Consider the following 21,328-nt stretch of genomic DNA (forward strand, 5'->3'; position numbering starts at 1 on the left):
ACGTACGGGCTATGCTATGATATGTTTGTCGGCGTACGGGCCGTACTGTGATGTGATTTGTCAGCGTATGAGTTGTGCTATGATTTGCCGGCATACGGGCTGAGCTATGATAAAATGTGTAATACCGGCGTACGGGCCGATAATTTTCATGATATATGTATATATGCAAAATGATATGATAAATGTGAAAATTTATGATATGAAATATCCATGTATCACAGTTTCAATATACGTTATATGTTATAAGAACCTGGTTGGCTTGGTCTAGGCTAGCACTTGCACGGTACCGTTGCTATGTGTCCATGGTCTTCGCGATCATGATATTTGTATTAACGCCGCTGTACAAAGTGGTGTAAGATTGGATGATCGATGTGGTTATTAAGAAGTGTGTGTGATCACCCCTAGTGTACGGACCAGGTCAGGCAGACCCATCGGACCTACAGACTGTATGTTTGACTTGGTAGTGGTTGGCCAACCATTGTCAGGTCCCGCCTTCGGGCCACACAACCCAGTCATGTGTGAGTAATACATGACAATAGCCAGCTAACCTACCAGGACTGTTTTTATGTTATTATTATTATATAAGATGAAATATGCTTATGAAAATGCTATATGTTCTGCCATGATTTGATATGTATGTGTTTTTCCTAAATTTGACAAAACAGTTATTGGATATGTTCTGTATAGGATATGTATAATACAGTTTACTCATGTTGCCACACACTAGTATTAGTTTATTTCCCTTACTAAGAGGTGTCTCACCCCTAAATTTTATAAACTTTTCAGGAGCCCCAGATAGGAAAGCGGGAAAAAAGCCCCACTGAGCTAGAGTTGTTTATCTACCCTCTGTGAAGGGTAAGTTTTTGTAGGGACAGTTAGATTTTGGGGGAAATGTCCCTAGATATGATTTTTTGGGATGTATATACTAAGATATAGTGATTGTAGTAACTCTGGTATATTGTGATATATGGTAATGAGATGTGTATGATTGTATGTTTTTTGCTACTTAGGCTTCCGTATTGTGGTCTGATGTATCCCTAGTACCCACGAGTCCAGGTGAATCATGATCTGCTGAACTGGAATATGAGATATTGATTTTATTATTATTATGTTTAAAAAAAATGTGAAAAATAAGCAGGTCGTCACAACAATAGAGGAATACGGCACCGACGAGAGTGTACGCGTTGACGTCGGGTGATGCCAATGCAACTAGAAACGTAGTTACAGGTACCCTTTCTGCTTTTTCGTATACAGCTATTGTTTTATTTGATATAGATGTCACCCACTCTTTTGTTTCTACGATATATGCTAAGTTAACAGGGTATGAGGCACAGTTGTTGGGTATTGGATTAGCTGTAGCTACGCCGATTGGGTTAGTGGTGAGATGTAGAAGGGTACTCAGGGGTTTTCCAGTAACTATTCAGGGAAAAATATTACCACCTGATTTGGTGATATTAGATATGCAAGGATTTGATATAATTCTTGGTATGGATTGGTTGGCAGATAATCATGCTAGTATTGATTATCATTTGAAAGAAGTGATTTTCAGACCTCCAGGCAAGCCAGAATACAGATTTCTTGGTTCACGAACTTGACTCGTTCTGAGTTATGCTTCCAAGTGCAGAAGTGTCAAGTTGTATCAAGGATGAGTCCAGGATCGTATTCCACAGGGACCACTGAGTATCAAAGTATTAATGCAAGTTTAGTGAAATCCTGTTGCTGAAAAATGGGATTTGAAAATCTTTTTGGTCTTTTATGATTTTGAGAACAGTAAACAAAGTGGGAGATGCTTGAGTAAACTATCAAAATGAAACTGAAATTTTATCAATTTTGCAAAAATGTAAATCTAATAACGCGACCAAAACTAAACAAATTAACTGAAACAGTTTTACTAAACACTCGGGTTACGGGTCAATGTCTGCTTGCTTCCACTGTTTACTAATTTCCTAGGCCTTACTCCTCTTCTTGTTAATCCAATCAAGGCATTAATAAGATGAAATTTTGTCACTAAAGATCGAGTAAATTGGCCACATCCAAACGGAAGAAAATAAAAACTCTTATTACGCATCAACCGAATGTCGTGTAGATTAGTTGATGAAAATCCTAGATTAAATCAAGGTTTTGATGTGCCTAACGTCAACAATAAAACAAGAAGCAAGAGCTAGCGATTTATCAACGATCCCTTCAATTTTTTTGGTTTTAACTAAATAAAAGTTTAACAATGATATCATAGGATAACTAATAACCCATGGAACGCAAACGACATCGACCCACACCCCGAGTTACCGAACTTAGCTACTCATGCTTGCAATAGAAAAAAAATGGAAATCCTACGTCTAATCAAGCAAGTATCAAAACTCACGCTAACTAAAGACAATAACTTTGAACACGAAATTAAAACACGCACCAATAAAAACTCAATCAAACACATACGTAAACAATAAAAATCGAACCTTTAACAAAAATTACGAATAAAAAAAATTAAATTAAAACGAATAAAAATTCACTACTAAAATTACTTGAGAATTCAAATAAATAATTGAAATACAATATCATTCAAGATCAATTTTTTTTTCCAATTAACTTCAATAAATAAAAACATTAATCATAACCAACTTAATAATAAGAGAAGAAATAAAAGAAAAGCAAAGGGAGAGAGAGATAAAGAAAACTGAGGATGGGCGGCTGTGTTCACGGCTGCTGTGAAAGAACCGTGAGGATCTGCTGGAGAGGGTAGCTGCTGGTCTGGCTTTACTGGTGTGGTGAGGCAGCTGTGGAGTGGCTTCGAGGAGCTGGCATGGCCGCTGGAATTGCAGAGGTACGGGTGCTGTTGTGTTGCTGATGTGCTCGAGGAATGGAGGCTGGAATAGAGAACAACTGCTGTGCTGGTGTGGGCATCCGAGGATGGTGGAGCAGGAGAGCAACAAGGGAGCAAAGACAGGGAGACTAAGAGAAAAAACTGAGGGGGAGAGCAAGACAAGAAAAAAACTAAAATAATAGAAGAAGAAGAAGATGAAGAGGATGAGGAGAGGAGAGGAAAGGAGAGGAGAGCCCTCACGGGCTGCCTCCCGAACAGGGGAGAAGAGAAGGGAATTTATCGGGGGAAAGCCCTAGACCCGGATCCGTGAAGCCATGACCCGACCCGTTTGCAAAGGGTTGACCCAACTTGATTTTTTTCATTTTTTTAATTCTCTGTTCGTTGCAAATTATGCTCTTCTAGATCCCGTATCTCACAAAACTCAAAACACAAAAGTTGTAGATGATCCTTTTCTATTTCTTTAGAAATTTGAATCGTCTCAATCGGAGCTCGAATAGAAAAGTTATGCACGAAATACGAACAGGTGTTGGTTTTGATTCCCGGGAATTTTCCTGCGACAAAAAATTACCAAAACTTCATAAATAGTACAATAAAATTCAAGAATGATGATTTTGGAATTTTATTAAAATATTGGACAATTTTGGACATTAAATTAAAAATATAAATCGAAAAGCCCGGGTTAAACGTCCAATTACGTAGTTTCGGTGCGTAATCAGGTACATTCTTCGCCACAACTTGTATCGGCTATTCAAGTGAGGAAATTGATTCAAGAAGGCTGCCAGGGATTTGTTGCCTACATTAAGGAATTTTCAAAAGAAGAATTGAAACAAGCTGATATTCCTATGGTCAGAGAATTTTCAAACGTATTTCTAAAGGAATTACCTGATTTGCCACCAGACCGTGAAGTTGAGTTTACAGTGGATCTTCTACCGGGATTAGCATTAGTATCTAAAGCTCCTTATCGGATGGCCCCAGTCGAGTTAAAAGAACTGAAGGATCAATTGCAAGAATTGTTGGATAAAGGATTCATCAGGCCTAGTGTATGGCCCTAAGGAGCGCCAGTTTTATTTGTGAAGAAGAAAGATGGGACCATGAGAATGTGTATAGATTACAGGGAGATAAATAAACTGACAGTTAAGAATAAATATTCTCTTCCTAGGATTGACGATTTATTTGATCAGCTCCAAGGGACCCAAGTTTATTCTAAAATTGACCTACAGTCAAGTTATTATCAAGTGAAAGTGAGGGCAGAAGACATCTCGAAAACGGAGTTTCGAACAAGATATGGGCATTACGAGTCCCTAGTGATGCCATTTGGGTTGACTAACGTACTAACGGCATTTATGGATTTAATGAATTGAGCGTTCCATCAGTACCTGGACCAGTTTGTGGTTGTATTCATTGATGATATACTGGTCTATTCGGGGAGTTTTGAGGAGCGCGAGCATCATTTGAGGCTCGTATTGCAGACATTGAGAGAGAGAAAGTTATATGTGAAGTTCAAGAAATGTGAATTCTGGCTGAGGCAGGTTTCTTTTCTTGGCCATGTGATCTCTAAGGCAGGTGTATCTATTGATCCAAGTAATATAGAGGTAGTGGTTAACTGGGTAAGGCCTGGAAATGTTCATGAGGTCAGGAGTTTTCTGGGTTTAGTACGTTACTATCGGCGCTTTGTAGATGCTTTCACCAGCTTGTCAGGTCTGTTGACGCGACTTACGAGAAAAAATGTGAGGTTCGAATGGACTAACAATTGTGAGCAAAGCTTTCAGGAGTTGAAACAGAGGTTGGTTACTGCCCAAGTATTGGCTATCCCATCGAGGGAGGATGGGTTTGTGATATACAGTGATGCGTCCCTTAAAGAACTTGGGTGTGTATTAATGCAGCACGGCAGGGTCATCGTGTATGCTTCTAGACAACTTAAAGAATACGAGAGGAATTATCGTGTGCATGATTTGGAGTTAGCTGCGGTGGTATACGCTCTTAATATCTGGAGGCATTATCTATATAGTGGGAAATGCGAGATCTTCACAGATCACAAAAGTCTGAAATACTTCTTCACCCAAAGAGAATTAAATATGAGACAAAGAATATGGCTAAAACTTATTAAATATTATGCTTGCACTATTAGTTACCACCCACGGAAAGCAAATGTGGTAGCAGATTCTTTGAGCTGGAAATCAGTGGGACTAGCACTGGCAGCCCTAAAAATTCAACACTCGATCCTGATGGATTTGAAGAGACTTAGCATAGAATTAGTAGAGGATAGTCCTTAGGCATTTGTTGCCAGCCTAGTTGTACAGCCTACAATATATGAGAAAATTAAGGCAGCTCGAGTTAATGAAGCAGAATTAGCAAAGGTAATGGCTAGAGTGCAGAATGGTTAGGGAAAGGAGTTCAGCATATCGGATAATGGAGCCCTGCGATTCCGTACTAAGCTATGTGTTCCTGCAAATACCGAGATCAAGAGAACTATATTGGAGGAGGCTCACAGATCCCTATACAGTCCATCCTGGTAGTACTAAAATATACAGGGATCCGCGAGAGTATTTCTAGTGGAGTGGAATGAAGAGGGAGGTAGCCGAGTTTATACAGCAGTGCTTGACATGTCAGTAGGTTAAGGCTAAGCACCAGAAACCAGCAGGACGGTTGCAGCCACTCTTCATTCCAGAGTGGAAGTGGGATCATGTTTCTATGGATTTTGTTATAGGATTACCACCGGTATGACAGGGATTGAATGCAATTTGGGTGGTTGTAGATCGTCTAACGAAGACCGCCCATTTCATCCCTATTAAAGTTGGCTATTCCATGGACAGACTGGTAGAAATTTATGTTCAGGAGATAGTTCGTGTCCATGGTGTACTAGTATCCATAGTCTCGGACTGAGATCCTCGGTTCACTTGACGATTTTGGAAAAGTTTTCAGGAGGCTATGGGTACGCAGTTAGAATTTAGCACTGCTTTCCATCCCCAGACAGATGGTCAAACTGAGAGGATGATCCAGAAATTAGAAGATATGCTTTGGACATGCATACTAGATTTTGGGGGTAGTTGGACTTAGTTTTTACCGCTAGTCGAGTTTGCTTACAATAACAGTTATCAGACTAGTATTGGTATGGCACTGTACGAGGCATTATATGGCAGGAGATGTCGTTCTCCTCTCTTTTGGGATGAAGTAGGCGAGAGGCGAGTTTTAGGTCCAGAAATTGTTTAGCAAGCATATGAAAAGGTCCGACTAATTAAAGAAATAATCAATACTGCACAGAGTCGATAGAAAAGTTACGCAAACCCTCGCCACCGGGAGTTAGAGTTTGATGTAGGAGACCAAGTATTCTTGAAGGTAGCTCCTCTAAGAGGGGTTATGAGGTTTGGAAAAATGGGCAAGTTGAGCCCTAAGTTTATTGGCCCTTTTGAGATACTAGAAAGGATAGGGTCAGTTGCCTATAGGCTAACTCTGCCGCCAGTTTTATCTAGAATACACGATGTGTCCATGTTGCTATGTTGAGGAAATACGTCCCAGACCCATCCCACATAATTAGCTATGCAGAAATAGAGCTTAAAGATTCATTATCTTATGAAGAAGTACCAGTACAGATTTTGGACAGAAAAACACAAGAATTGTGCACTAAAGAAATTCAGCTAGTAAAAGTTTTGTGGAAGAATCATTCTATAGAGGAAGCTTCTTGGGAGCTCAAGGAGCAGATGAGACAGAAATACCCGCAGTTGTTCCAAGAGGGTTAGAGGTATTCAGGTAAAGTAAAATAGTTAGATAGTGTTTTTTTTGCAAGTACATGTATTGATTAGATAAAAGTAGTTATTAGTTTTATATGTGTAATCTCCTAGAACATAGAATGTAACCACGGTATTCCTCCACCATAAGTAAGGGTAAATAATAAAATAAGTAGACCATTTGCCTTTATGGGATGATAGAAGGTAATACAAATAGTAAATTTCGAGGATGAAATTTTATAAGGATGGGAGAATGTAATAACCCAAGAAATCTTCAAGGCCTCGTAGACGAACACAGGGGTTTTGTCGACGAGGGTTCTTTAGGATCTCGTCAACAAAGACCCATCTCGTCGATGAGAAGATACCGAGAGAGGGTTTTTGGAAGTCTGAAATTCATCGACAAGGGTGTAGGTTCATCGACGAAATTTCTACAAGACTCGTTGACGAGGTGACGTGTCTCGTCGACGATCCAGGCCTATAAGTACTTCTAAAATCGGATTTTGACATAATTTCAACGCAAATCTCCCTTTTCTCTCTCTAAAAACGCTCCTCTCCCCTTCTATCTTCGATCCTGGCTCCATTTCTCACCGGATTGAAGATCTAAGGCCACCACGATACTCCTAGCAAAGTTCTCTGCAAGTCTGCCGGAGCTGATCGTTGGAGAAGTTGGTTTGGAATTCATCCCAATCTCAGGGTAAGGTGTTTTACCCAATTTTTACCTTTCCCACAATTATAGGAAGTGTAGTATGCAATGAAATACTGATATGTTGTTCTAGGGAATGTTGTTTTTAGGATGTTGAGCTGGGAACCCTGAGGGTATAGGGTTAGAATTCAGTAGAGGTTTTTCCAGAGTCTAGGTAAGGGAAATATGCTATGCTAGTGATTTTTAATATATATAACAAAAAAATATGAATGTGTATTTACCAGCATGCAGATCAGATTACCTTTCTAGAATATTATGAATATTATTGTTACAGTAGAAATTACAGAAACTGAGCATGAGACTTTGTTTACTCAAATGTGTGGCATGAGTTTATTACAGTACAGTATATAGATTTTTCAATATTACAGATACTCAGTTATAAAGATTATTAGCAATAAATGAGACTTACAGTATTTCTCAGAATAACATGATTTCTAAATCATAACACTCGGACAGTTTATACAGACAGATTATGCAGTTATAGCATCAATATGCTACAGTTAGATTATTCAGAGATTACAGATATTATATATAGAATATACAGATCTTATATACAGAATATACAAATAATATATACAAATATTTTATACAGTTAGTAAAGACAAAAATCACAGATGATATAGATAGATATTATATATATATATATATATATATATATATATGTGTGTTTTAGTAAGATATATCAGATAATACAGCTCAGAATTATAATGTTATGGTTGTTTTTGAAATCATGTTAAAAGCAACAAGATGATTATATATTTATATATGTATACAGTATTACACAATACCAGATCCTTGTGGAAATTTCAGACAGATATATACATATACAGCAGAGCACGGTACCGTTGCCAATTCAGATACGTGCAACCACATAACTTAGATAGTATGTGGATTTCGTCTAACCGTGTGAGGAGAGATTGCAGTCTCCCCAGCATGCTGGGTTGAGGTTGCCGATTAGACGATGATCAGAGGTTAAAGATGGCCTGGAGTGATTGTAGTGGGCTAGATTGATATAGATTGGCAGATGTACAGATACAGATTAACTTACCTGGAGGACGGACCAGGTTAAGTCCAACCTTCGGGTTGCACAACCCTATCATAAGGGGATATATCATGATATATAGATCCCACGGTATAGCAGAAGTTCCTATGTACAGATTTATCACACAACAATAGTTTATATTATTATATTAGTAGTATTTTCAGATAGCAAATACAGAGACACAGATATACTTTAAATTACATTACAGATATTCTATACAGTTTATCAGTTTATTTATTTCATAGTATTATTTTAGTATATTGATTATGTAACTTAGCCTCCACACACTAGTAATAGCATATTTCCACTTACTGAGCATTGTCTCATCCCAGTGACTTAATGTTTTTCAGGAGATCCAGCTAGGTGAGCAGACCAGGCTCGCGAGTAAAGGTTGACTTAAGCTGCCCTCGTGGGAAGGATAGGTATTTTTGAGATACCAGTATTTTGGGATAGTTTTCAGATTATAGTGATGTCACTGAGTATTTTGCATTATAAACATATCTCAGAGTATTATAGTTTTCTAGTATTGTGTAAAAAACAATGTACAGTTTTTCAGTTACCGTTGCTTAGATGCACATGATATGCAAAATTATTATTAGCACTCCTCAAAGCCTAAGTTTACCAGTAGTACTACAGACAATTGACATTTATTATATTTTTAAAAAATTGTAAATAGCAGGTCGTTACACTAAGTTTCTGCTATATACAATCGAAATATAAATTAAAATATTACAACTAAATTATTTACAACCTATTTATCCTAAATTATCTCCATAACATCCCCCTCATATTGATGCTAGTATATCAAGAAGTATCAATTTGTCAACCAAGAACTGATGACGGTGCCGAGAAAGAGCTTTAGTGAATATGTCTACAGCTTGACGTTTTGTGGAAATGTGAGGAAGATTTATCACTCGTTTGTCAAAGGATTCACGTATGGAATGACAATCGTCTTCAATATGGTTCGTTCGCTCATGGAAGACAGGATTAATAGGGAAATCTACCTCACGATTAGGTGGTAGACTTGGTAATTCGTCTAGAAACACATCTGTAAATTATTTCACCACAGGCGTATTGATAAACTTGAATTCATTCTCTGAAATTTCCTTCACAAAAGCCACAAATCGTTGACAGCCACTCTGGAGCAGCCTACTCGCCTGAACAGCTGAGACCATCTAAAGTAGAGATTGCACTCGTGACCGTGTAAATTTGAATTATGGTTTCCCAAGAGGTCTGAATATCACTTTTCTCATGCGACAATCTATAACAGCAAAATTAGCTGCTAGCCAATCCATGCCGAAAATGATATCAAACTCATGCATGTCCAGCACCACTAAGTCAGCAGATAAAATTCTCCCCTGAACATCAACTGGATAACAACGGAGCATCCTACTACATCTCACTGCTGACCCGGTCAGTGTAGCCACTAACAATTCAACATCTAGTAATTGTGTTTCAGCCCCAAACAATTTAACACACCCCACAGATACAAACGAATGTGTGGCCCCTGAATCAAAAAAGTGCAATAACTTTAAATGAAAACATATTAACCATACCTATTACCACGTCGTCGGCTGTCTCAGCATCACCCGGCGTCAGAGCAAAAACCCTGGCTAGAGTCATGTTCCTCTACTGGCCTCCACGTGGCACTTAATAACCTCCTCGAGCAGGTCTAGGAGTAGAAGTAGCACCAGTCTGAGCCTGGAAATCCCTCATCACATGCCCGGGCTCCTCACACCAATAACAAACACCTCGCCCGGCACAACACTCCCTCGGGTGTCTCTTCCCACAAGTCGAGCAAGCTGGAAATGGCTGCATGCCCTGAAAAACATGAGTCCCCATCTTATGCCTTCAATCTCTATGGTAGCCACCTCTCTTCCACGAACCATGGCCAACTCCCTGCTAGGAACTAGAAGGTGTGGATCTCTTCTTTTATCTCTACTCCTTAGCCTCCAACCACTCTCCAATCTCTGCTATAGTGGCCTTATCAACCACCTCAGCAAAATCCTGCAACTTCAGTATCGACACCTGCTTATATACTTCTCTCCTCATACCTCTCTCAAACTTTCGTACCTTTTTCACCTCATCTGGTATAATGTACAGGGCGAAGCAAGATAATTCAATGAACCTAGTTGCATACTGCTGCACGGTCTGCTATCCCTGTTTTAGATTCAGGAACCCTCTATCTTAACTTCCCTGGACGAGGCTGGGAAACACCTGTGGAAGAATGTCTCCTTAAACCACTCCCATGTCATCTCCACAAGTACTGTCCTCTGCTACTCTAAAAGTTTCACCGCCGACCACCATCTCTCGGCCTCTCCAGTCAATCTATAGGTAGCAAAAAACACCCTCTACTCCTCTGAATACTGCAACACTACAAATATTTTCTCTATCTCTTGCACCCAGTTTTCAGCGACTGCAGGATCAGTTCCTCTTGAGAAAGCTGAAGGATTCATCTTAATGAATTTCTCGATTGAGCTACCGTGGCCTGCAGACGGACCACCCTATTCCCTTGAGCTCCTGGAAATTTCGGCCATAACTTGTTGTGCCACGCTGTGTAGGACTGCATCTAAATCTCCACCTACAACGCCTGAGGGCCCAGCTCCCTCATTTCGACTAGCATGGGCACTACTGCCACCAGGGTCCATCCTGAAAAACAAATAACTTATCTTGGAACCCCCTTCACTATACATATCACCCAACCAATATAATATTTACTCCTAACTAATTCATCTCTCCTGATTTTAATTCAAGGTTCAATCTTGCAACCTAGATACCTAACTCAACGATAGTTTAACATAACTTTCCTGAAATCATTACCTTAGGAAAATCACACAAACCACCATGGAAGTCCTGCATCTAGACTACAAAACTAGACCTCAAATTCCCTTATCCTATACTCTGGTATTATTAATGCTGCATTCCAAAGTCTACAGAAACTAGTATCCTAGACTCTGATACCAAACTGTAATGACTTGCTTATCTAATCATATAATAAAACATATTTAATAATAAGGTCAACCCGAACCCATGGGTAATGAGGACACATCTGACATTCACCGCAGAAACTTAAGTGGCAGTAAATGAAAATCACATTCTCATAACCACAAATATATAATACCAGAGTTAACTATAATCTAAAACACTGTGTTTATGTACAATCTCCAAAAATACAGAATATAAACATATCTAGGAACTCACAACACCAATCTACTGTCCCTAGATCAAAACCTACCCTTCTAGCAGGGTAGTACTGTACTAACTCAACGGCAGCCTCGATCCACCGATCCTTTTGGGTTTCTTGAAAATAATTTAAGTTCGGGGGTGAGACACTTCTCAATATGGGAAAATAAATTAAATACAGTCACATGGTAACATGAATATTTGATGCAATTTGACATATATAGTACATTTCATATACCTGAAAACATTCATCATAACATACAAAATAATCTTATATTTTCGTATTTTCTAATAAATTATATAGTTCGTAAAATGTTTGATATAGTTGATAATACTGAAAATTCACCCAGGATATATAACTAGCTGATGTCATGTATTACCCCCCATGACGGGTTGTGCAGCTCGAAGGCGGGACCTGACAATGGTTGGCCGACCACTATCGAGTCAAAAATTTTTATAAGTACGATGGGCCCGCCACACCCTGGTCCAAACTATCAGGTGGACGTCTACAACTCTACACTGAAAGTCACATCGACTATCCATCTCCCACCCCCTTGTGGGGTGGTTAGCACAAGTCTGAACATAATATCTAATCTATATAGCAACGGTACTGTGCTCCTGTAACTGAACTGAACTATCATCCGGATTGTAAAAACCTGAACCATGATAGGTGGGTTTAATTTAATAAAAGAAGGGTAAAATTGGAATTTGAGCAGGCTTCATCGACGAAGCCAGATTTCATCGACAAAGGCTTTGTTATACTCATTGACGAAGTTCAGAGGCTCGTTGACGAGGAGAAGCAGAGAGATTTCAAGAAATCTGGGATCTCAGGCTCATCGACGAGATCACCGTTTCGTCGACAAACTTACTACACCATTCGTCGATGAGGGCAGCCGGGTCAAAGGTGCTATAAAAGATATTTTGGGTTTCTTAGTTACTAAGTTAGCAACTTTTCTCTCCCTCTCTCTCTAGAACTCGAAGGGCACTCTCTCTCTCTCTCTCTCTATAGATTCCTTCATCATTCATCGCTGGATTCGTAGATCCGACATTACCACGAGGATCACGGAAGGATTCTCTACAAAACCTACCGATCAGAATCCTGTTTCAGAGATTTTTGGGTTTTGGTTGAAAATCAAGGTAAGGCTCCGTTTTCTTTTCTAATCTGGTAGTTTGGTAGAGGATGGATTTGTAAGCATATTCTATACTGTGTTTTGTAGATTTTGAGAACTCGGTTTGCTATTTAGGAGCCGTAGAGTTCAGAATTGGTTTATTAGGGGAAAGGTAAAGGGAATTGTGTTTATATCAGTTATTTTTGAAATCGGACTTAGTAGAACTGTGGTTCACGGTCCTATGTGTGTTTTGGCTACTCATTTGGGGGCGACGGGCTATTTCCCTAGTTTTGTTGGAAACTGAACGTATATGTTGATTCATACTGTGTTATAGGGATGGTCATGCCTTGACTTGTTTTAAACTGTATGTATTTGAAAAACCATGATTTTAGATTACCAAATGGGTGTGGTTTGTTTGGTTATATAAGCATTCATGTGTGTGTGATTGGTTGAAATGCTAATAGGAACGTGGTTCCAAATTTTTTCAAGGTACTGGGAGTGTCCGGCTCTATATCCAAAGGCATATGAAATCGCTAGCCATAGATTGGTAGAGTGTCCGGCTCTATATCCGAGGGCGTGAGCCTATTTCGGCAGATCAGGCCGAAGGGTGTGGATCCACAAATTTAGTGCTGGTATGATGCCATGGGAGTTAGGGACTAGCCATGTGCTAGTGGCGTCATGTTACGCGGGTTGGCTACAGGCCAACGCCGTATGTTCCGAGTCGACTTCGAGCCGATGGGTGTGATGACATCGGGATTGCTAATCATGTGTGTGTGTGTGCATGTATGCACTATTGTATTGTGAGTACTGAGACTGCATTTAACTGTATATGTGTTGCATCATGATAACATTCAAATGCCACACACCGATATAACCTGCGTTCTTCCTTACTGAGATGCGTCTCACCCTTGCTGTACGTAAATTTTTACAGGTCCTTTGAGTAACTGGAACTAGTGTCCTAGAGTTGGGAGTGTAGTGGCCAGTGTACTTCTGGTAGCACTTAGGTAAGTGCCTGGACTTTGTTTTGCAGGTTACCGTTTTGGGGTATGTTGGCACCCGGATGTACAGTTTTGTCTGTATGGAGTTTAGACTCCGTTTTCTCTTGTATAGACTCTGGTATGGTATAGTTGATGTATAGAATAACCTTTTATGCTGTGTATATGATTTGTGAATAGATGCGTATAGGGTGCCTGGTAACCCCACGCGGTTGGACCCTCATTCATTATGTTGTATCGTTGTTATTTGTATGATACAAGGACAAGTTAGGTTACTAATTCACCCCGGATCCCATTTTCGGGCTCGGGGCGTGACACGGGTTCTGATAATATATAATACATGATAATATATGAAATTAGGAATAGCTTCCCAAGTGGGGGGGTGAATTGGATTCTAAAAGTTTCTTTTAATTCCTTTTAAAATACCTTAAACTTCTTTTATTTATTTTAACCAATTCTTGACTTATTTTTTAATTCCTTAATCAATCAAGAACTTAGTTCTTTTATCCAATCAATTAAACACAATCTTCAAAGCAAACAATCAATTTATTTGCCAAGTACAAGTTAAACAACAAATAACCAAACCAAGATATAAAGTATTCAGCAATTTGGTAATATAAGATCTTGAGATAGTTTATTTGTTTATATAAGCCCTGTGATTATGAATTATAATTTATGCTTACTGAAGTAAAGCCCTGTATAAATAAATCCAATCACTCTTTCCAAATATTTAGAATTCAAATAAACTCTTGGTAAATTTATCTTTGGGGTGTTAACCAAGTAACGTACTCCCATATGGTTTCCGCAAGATATGGTGTAACCAACGTACTCCCTTTCGATTTCCGCAACCCAAATCAAAATTGGATTTTAAGTTTACTTGATTTCCAAATATGCATAGTATGTATAATTTAGATATTTAAATCATCCACGCAGTTGTATATGAACTGAAATTAAAGAATAGGGAAAGAGAGAGTGAGACGAAGATTTTTACGAGGTTCGGCTTATACCCAGCCTACGTCCTCGCCTTTGGCAAACCACCAAAGGATTCACTAAACCTGTTCCGTTGACGGGTGGAACAAAACCGATTACAACACTCCTTGGTTAAGGCTAGAGTCTGCCTTCTCCAAACGATATTCCCTCGTTCGGTCACTCCTTACATAGGCTAGAGTCTGCCTCTCTAAGCAATATCCCCTTGCTTAGCCAACGATCCAAACACCTTGGAACGTCAATGAACTACAAGAAACATAAGATAAAATCTACGTACAAGTATACTCTCTCAAAGAGCAAGTTAGTACAATTTCAGCACTATATACTTAAATGTAAAATATCAATAGGAAATAGAATAAAGCTCAAGTGTAGAATTCACCAATATCCTTCTTAGAAGAGGATTAGCAGTAGGAATTCAAAGGAAGAAGGATCAACACTTCAGAGTTCTCAGCAAAAGAATTTTCCAATGAGCGAGCAAGAGAACTTAGGAAGAACAAGAATACTTTCAGCTTCTCAAAACAGATTTTTCAATTCTTAGTTTTTTTTTTTTTGTTTTGCAAAACCATGTATTTATAGGCTTTCAAACTTGCAAAAGTTTCCTTAAAGAATTTCCCTATTTATTAGAATATTTAAGGTTCAAACGGCTATAATTTAAAACATTCGAATTTTAAAAATTTGCCCGTTGAACAATTTTTAAATGTCTGACAGCAGTGACCTCGTTTCAGTGTTTTGGCCATAACTTTTTCTATATAACTCCAAATTAGGTGATCTTGGTGTCAAACGAAAGCTCAGAGAAAATCCTATAACTTTTGTGTTTATAACTGTTTAAAATAATGAGTTATTGATAGAGAAAAATTCACCTCAATGCGGCTGTATAAAAACTGACAGCATTTGGGAAAAAAACTCTTTTTGGTGCTCTTTATTCCAAAAATGATTTTAACCTTTTTTAAAATAAATTTTGACCATATAAAAATATTATTCAGGTATTTTAAAAAGTATCTAGGTCTAAGAAGTTAACCTAAGAGCTTCAAAATATTTCAAATGATATTTTAAACATTAAAGCACTTACATGAGACTTCTAAAATATTAACATTCTAAGTTCTTGAGTCTTCATGCTTTGTCCTTTGATTGAATCCATCTTTTCTTCAAACTTCCATATTCTTTAAGCTTTCTTACTTTGTCTTTCTTTGAATCTTTTGACTTTAATATGCCTTGACTTTCAACAACTTATTCATGTCCTCATGTTCTTCAACAAGTAATTCATGTCTTGGCTCATTTAAGCTTCATTTGATCCTTGTGAGCACTTTGACCTTGCTTCCATCATATTTGATCCTTGTGGGCACTTTGACCTTACTTTCACATATATGAATCCTGAAATATCATTACTCACACAATTACATTAAATTTCACTTGTTTGTTAGCATCAAAATAAGATAACAAGATTTTAAGCCTTGTTAGGCTAACAATATATAGTTTAACATAAATAGATTGATAGCATGTTCTGTAATAACGTAAAAACATACGGCCTTGCACCGTTTACTTTCATATCTATGACCTTGCGACAAAATCATACATATTGTAACGACCTGCTTATCTTAATATATAATAAAACACAATAAATAAAATAGTCAACCCGAACACATGGGTAGCGGGGACACCTGTCATACACAGCGGAACTTAGGCAACGGTAAATGTAAATCACAAACACATAACCACAAAATACATAATACTAGAGTCAAGTATACCCCAAAATATCATGTTTATATACAATCTCCCAAAAATACAAAACATCCCTAGGATCCCACATCAAACTCTCCTGATCCTAGTCCAAACTTACCCTTCTAGCGGGGTAGCACGACTGACTCAATGGCGACCACGACCCGCTGGTCCTTTTGAGTTTCCTGAAAATCATTTAATATTCGGGGGTGAGACACTTCTCAGTAAGAGAAAATAAACTAAATACAGCTGTGGTAACATGAATACTTAATGATAATATAGATGTACAATACAATCTCCATACCAGAAAACATTCATCATAACATAGTGAATAATCATCTACTTTCATATTTTCTAATAATTCATACTGATCACGAAATGTCTGTTATAGTTGATAATACTGAAAACATACTCAGGATGAATAATTAGTTGATGTCATGTATTACCCCCCATGATGGGTTGTGCAGCCCGAAGGCGGGACCCAACAATGGCTGGCCGACCACTGTCTAGTCAAAAATGTCTGTAAGTACAATGGGCCCGCCACAGCCTAGTCTGGACTATCAGGTGGACGTCTACAACTTTACACTGAAAGTCACATCGACTATCCATCTCCCACCCCATCGTGGGGTGGTTAACACCAATCTAAACAAAGATATCTGATCTATATAGCTATGGTACCATGCTCCTGAACTGAACTAAACTAACATCCGGGTTCTTATAACATATAGTACATGATAATATAGCATTTAACATAAATGGATTGATAGCATTTCTATACTTTCATAAGTATGGCCTCGCACCGAACATTTCATAAATACGGCCTCGTGCAGAAAACATATAACATACACGGCCTTGTGCCAAAAATCTCATACGTATCATTCTGAGTGAATAAGTCATTTATCATGTACTTAAAAATTATCATATATTGCATTATTTCATAATTGCTGAAAACATATCATAATTGTCATATCATAATACTTTTCATGAAAGTAATATTCATACCACACAAAATTGAGTAAATTCATACATTTCATTCTAAAATCACATTTTCAGTATAACAGTAGTATTTTCTCAAATATGCATTTTTACCAAAATATAATAATATAATACATGTTTTCCTGAAAATTAATTTACTGATAAATAATAATAAATTATATACCAAACAACTGCTTTAGTTTATTCCCTTACCTGATACTGAAAAGAAACCCCCTAATTTCACTCGTCCTACATCCGCAGGGTTCTCTGTTCAATACCCTAAATTCAACAATCTTCAGAACTAAACTTCAGTATTTTCACATGAATATCGTTTCCTATAACTATGAAAAGATCAAATTTGGCATAAAAAGTATCACCTCAACTCAGGGATGAATTTCAACGGAGTTCCACTGACGATCCACTACATCAGATATGTAGAGAACTTCTCCAAGAGTATCGTGGTGGCCTCAGATCGTCGATCCAGTGACTAATGAGGCCGAAATCGAAGAGAGAAGGGTGGAGAATCGAAGGGAGGAGAGAGAGAGAGAGAGAGAGAGAGAGAGAGAGAGAGAGAGGGTTCTGCGCCGAAAATTATGCTTAAAAATGAAGTTCGGGCCATTTATACACTGGCCTTCGTCGACGAGCCACGTCATCTCGTCGATGAGGTCGACGAGGTCAAGAAGGCTCCTTGTCAACGAGCTCTCCCCTTCGTCGATGAAATTCAAAGCTGCCCCAAAACCCCTTTCGGTATCCTCTCATCGATGAAATTCACCCTCGTCGATGAGACCCTATGTTATCCTCGTCAACGAATCCCCTGTATTCGTCGACAAGTCCTTGATCTAAATTCCTCGGTTATTACTCCCAAAGTGCAATGTCGTCAAGGAACGCAAAGCGTTCGTCGACGAAGTCTGTTGTCTCCTTCTGTTTCTATTTCCATTTCCCTTCCTCTTTATTTAAATACCATTATTATTATTTGGGTCATTACACATATGGCATTGCGCCGAAATCATATATCATACACGGCCTTGCGCCGGCTATCAATCACGGTTTTGCGCCAAATATCTCATACATATCATTCTGAATAAATAAATCAATTATCATGTATTTCAAAATCATAATGTGATGTATTATTTTATAATTCCTGAAAACATGCTTTACTCGTAAAGTTTGCCATAACATAATACTTATCATGTAAAACCATATTCATGCCACACAATGCTGAGTAAAATCGTATATTTTATTCTAAAATCATATTTCCTATATAATAGCAGTATTTTCCAATATGCATTTTCTCAACAATATTCAAATATAATACATGCTTTCCTGAAAATTAATTTGTTGATAGATAATAATAATTTGTATGGAAAATAAATGTTTTAGTTTATTCGCTTACCTAACACTAAGAAGAAACCCCCCTAAAAATCCACTCGTCCTACACCCACAGGGTTTCTTATTTAACACCCTGAATTCAACAACTTTCAGAACTAAATTTCAGTATTTCTCCGTGAATGACATTTCCTATAACTACGGTAAAACCAAATTTGGCATAAAAAGTCTTACCTTAACTCAGGGATGAATCTCAACTCAGTCCCACCAACGATCCGCTCCAGTAGATTTGGAGATAATTTCTCCATGAGCATCGTGGTGGCCTCAGATCGTCGATCCGGCTAACGACGGAGCTGAAATCGAAGAGAGAGGAGAGAGAAACCGTAGGGAGGAGAGAGAGAGAGAGAGAGAGAGAGAGAGATTTTTTCTGATTTTTGCGTGAAAAATTTGAGGTTTATACTATTTATATCATGGGCTTCGTCGACAAGCCATGTTACCTCGTCAACGAGGTCAAGAGGAAATTCGTCAATGAACTCTTCCCTTCATCGACAAAATTCAAAGTTGCCCAAAATCATCCTCTCGGTATCTTCTCGTCGACGAAGCGTGCCTTTGTCAACGAGCCCAATATACAACATCGTTTCGCGTTCGTCAACGAAGCCTGCTACCCCATTTTCTTTTCTATTTCCCATTTACCCTTTCTTATTATTTAAATACAATTATTCTTCGCGTCATTACATTTCCAATTTGGCATTTATTATTAGCACTTATTAAATTCAACACTTTTTTTTCTCAAAAGCACTTCTGCATAAGTGGTTTCAAATGATTCCCAAGTCATGTGATCATGACTTGTTCACAAGAGAGTTTGAAAACCATTGAGACTCTCAAGGTATAGGCCTAATTGATCTCATTTATCTTTTGTTAATGATATATATATATATATATATATATATATATATATATATTTTAGGCCTCAGGGCATCAAATGCATTTCACTATACAATCTTTGGATGAGTTTTGTACTAGTTTAGAATAGAAGGTCAATCTTCGAAAATCTTGCATTTATGTATCTTGTAATGTTAATGGAAGTTTGACTAGAGCTATCAATGAGGCAACTGAGATTCCCTTACAAATGATTTGAGGAGATATTTAGGTGTGCCTTCTATTCATGGGAGAATCTCAAAAGTATAATTTTGTGGTGAGTTGGAGTAAGATTTTTCAAGGCAAAAGTGATGGGAGTATAAGATTTCGAGCTATGTTGTTAGTTAACGAAGTTTTGATGTCCAAATTGTGACGAAGAATGTTAACTAATCCCTCAGCTTTTTAAGCGCAAGCTCTACAAGGGAAATAAACAGGAATGGAAGCAAGTTTATTAGAAATCAAAGCTAAGCATTCATCTTCAATTATTTGGAGAGGAATATAATTGTCAATTGTGTGTTCTAAAGAGATCCTTCAAAAGGGGGCTTGATGGAGTGTGGGGGATGGTACCCAAAGTAAATTTTGGATAGATAAATGGCTAATAAATAGACCATTCAAGGAGTTAGTTTTGTGTTCTTTGTCAAAGATGCGGTAAACTATTTATGTCTCAAATTATTGAGATTTTCTATATGATTGGAATTGAGGGTTGCTAAAGTGAAAGTCGTTGGAGCGTGTCTTGTATCGCCTTACTTCGATTAATTTGTCCCAACATCTTGGGGGTAGGGATGTTTTAATCTAGAGAAATGGATGAGGAGTTAGAGATGAACTTAATTTGAAGGCACATTAGGAAGCCTTCAATTTCTAGAGAGATGCCATATCCTTTTTATGGCAAATTTATCGTAGTAGGCTTTTAACCAATAATGAGCATTTTAAACAAGAATGTGCTCAAAATTCTCTTTGTAGGAATTGTGGGATAGAAGATATCATATCCTTTGTGATTAGGTTGTGACGTCAAGTTTAAAATTCTTGGCCAACACTTCAAAACAAATATTACTCTATGGGTATGATTACAACTTCAGATTGCTGCCAATATGAATGAAGATATTGGTTCTAGTCCTTGTTATTGTTGCAAACTGTTTTTGAAATCACAATATAGTCTCGTAGCATTGGAGAAGTGGGTTGATCTTTGATAACATTCATACCCTAGGATCCCAATAAAGTGTATTCTCCATAAGATGGATATTGTTATAAATGCTTGGGATGCAAATGGTGGTTTGAGTGTTTGACTATGAGTCTTCTAAAGTAGAAATATTGATTTGCTAGTCAAGGCCTCCTATAGATTGGGTTAAAATTAATTCAAATGATAAACTAAAAGTTGCCCTAGTTACGTTGGAGGAAGAGTCATTAGAGATCACAAAGGGGCATGGAGATCATATTGGAAATTTTTAATTTTATCACTGCGGTGGGCATAATTTTGGCTTGGAATTTAGATTTTTGAAAAGGCTATCGTGAAAATGGATTATACACATGAGAAGCATGCCTTGTTAACAATCCTCTTCATCTGATGCATCTTGCTAAACGTTGCAAAGATATCTTATCCATGGATTGGATAGTCCAAATTCAGCAGCCATATCAAGTGTAAAAGGTTAGCCTTTTACTTGGTCAATTTTACTTTAGCGCTAGATATGGGCAAGATCTAATTTTCAAAACTGCACTAGTTTGGTAGGCTTTTGCTTATGATCTAGCTGTTGTGGCTTTTCCTCACATACTGTGTTCTTAATGTTGTTTGTTTTTTGGACTTCGCCCCACCAATATCACCAATAATAATAATAAT

The sequence above is a fragment of the Malania oleifera genome, chromosome 4 (assembly GCF_029873635.1).
Source record: "Malania oleifera isolate guangnan ecotype guangnan chromosome 4, ASM2987363v1, whole genome shotgun sequence".
Lineage (NCBI taxonomy): Eukaryota > Viridiplantae > Streptophyta > Magnoliopsida > Santalales > Ximeniaceae > Malania > Malania oleifera.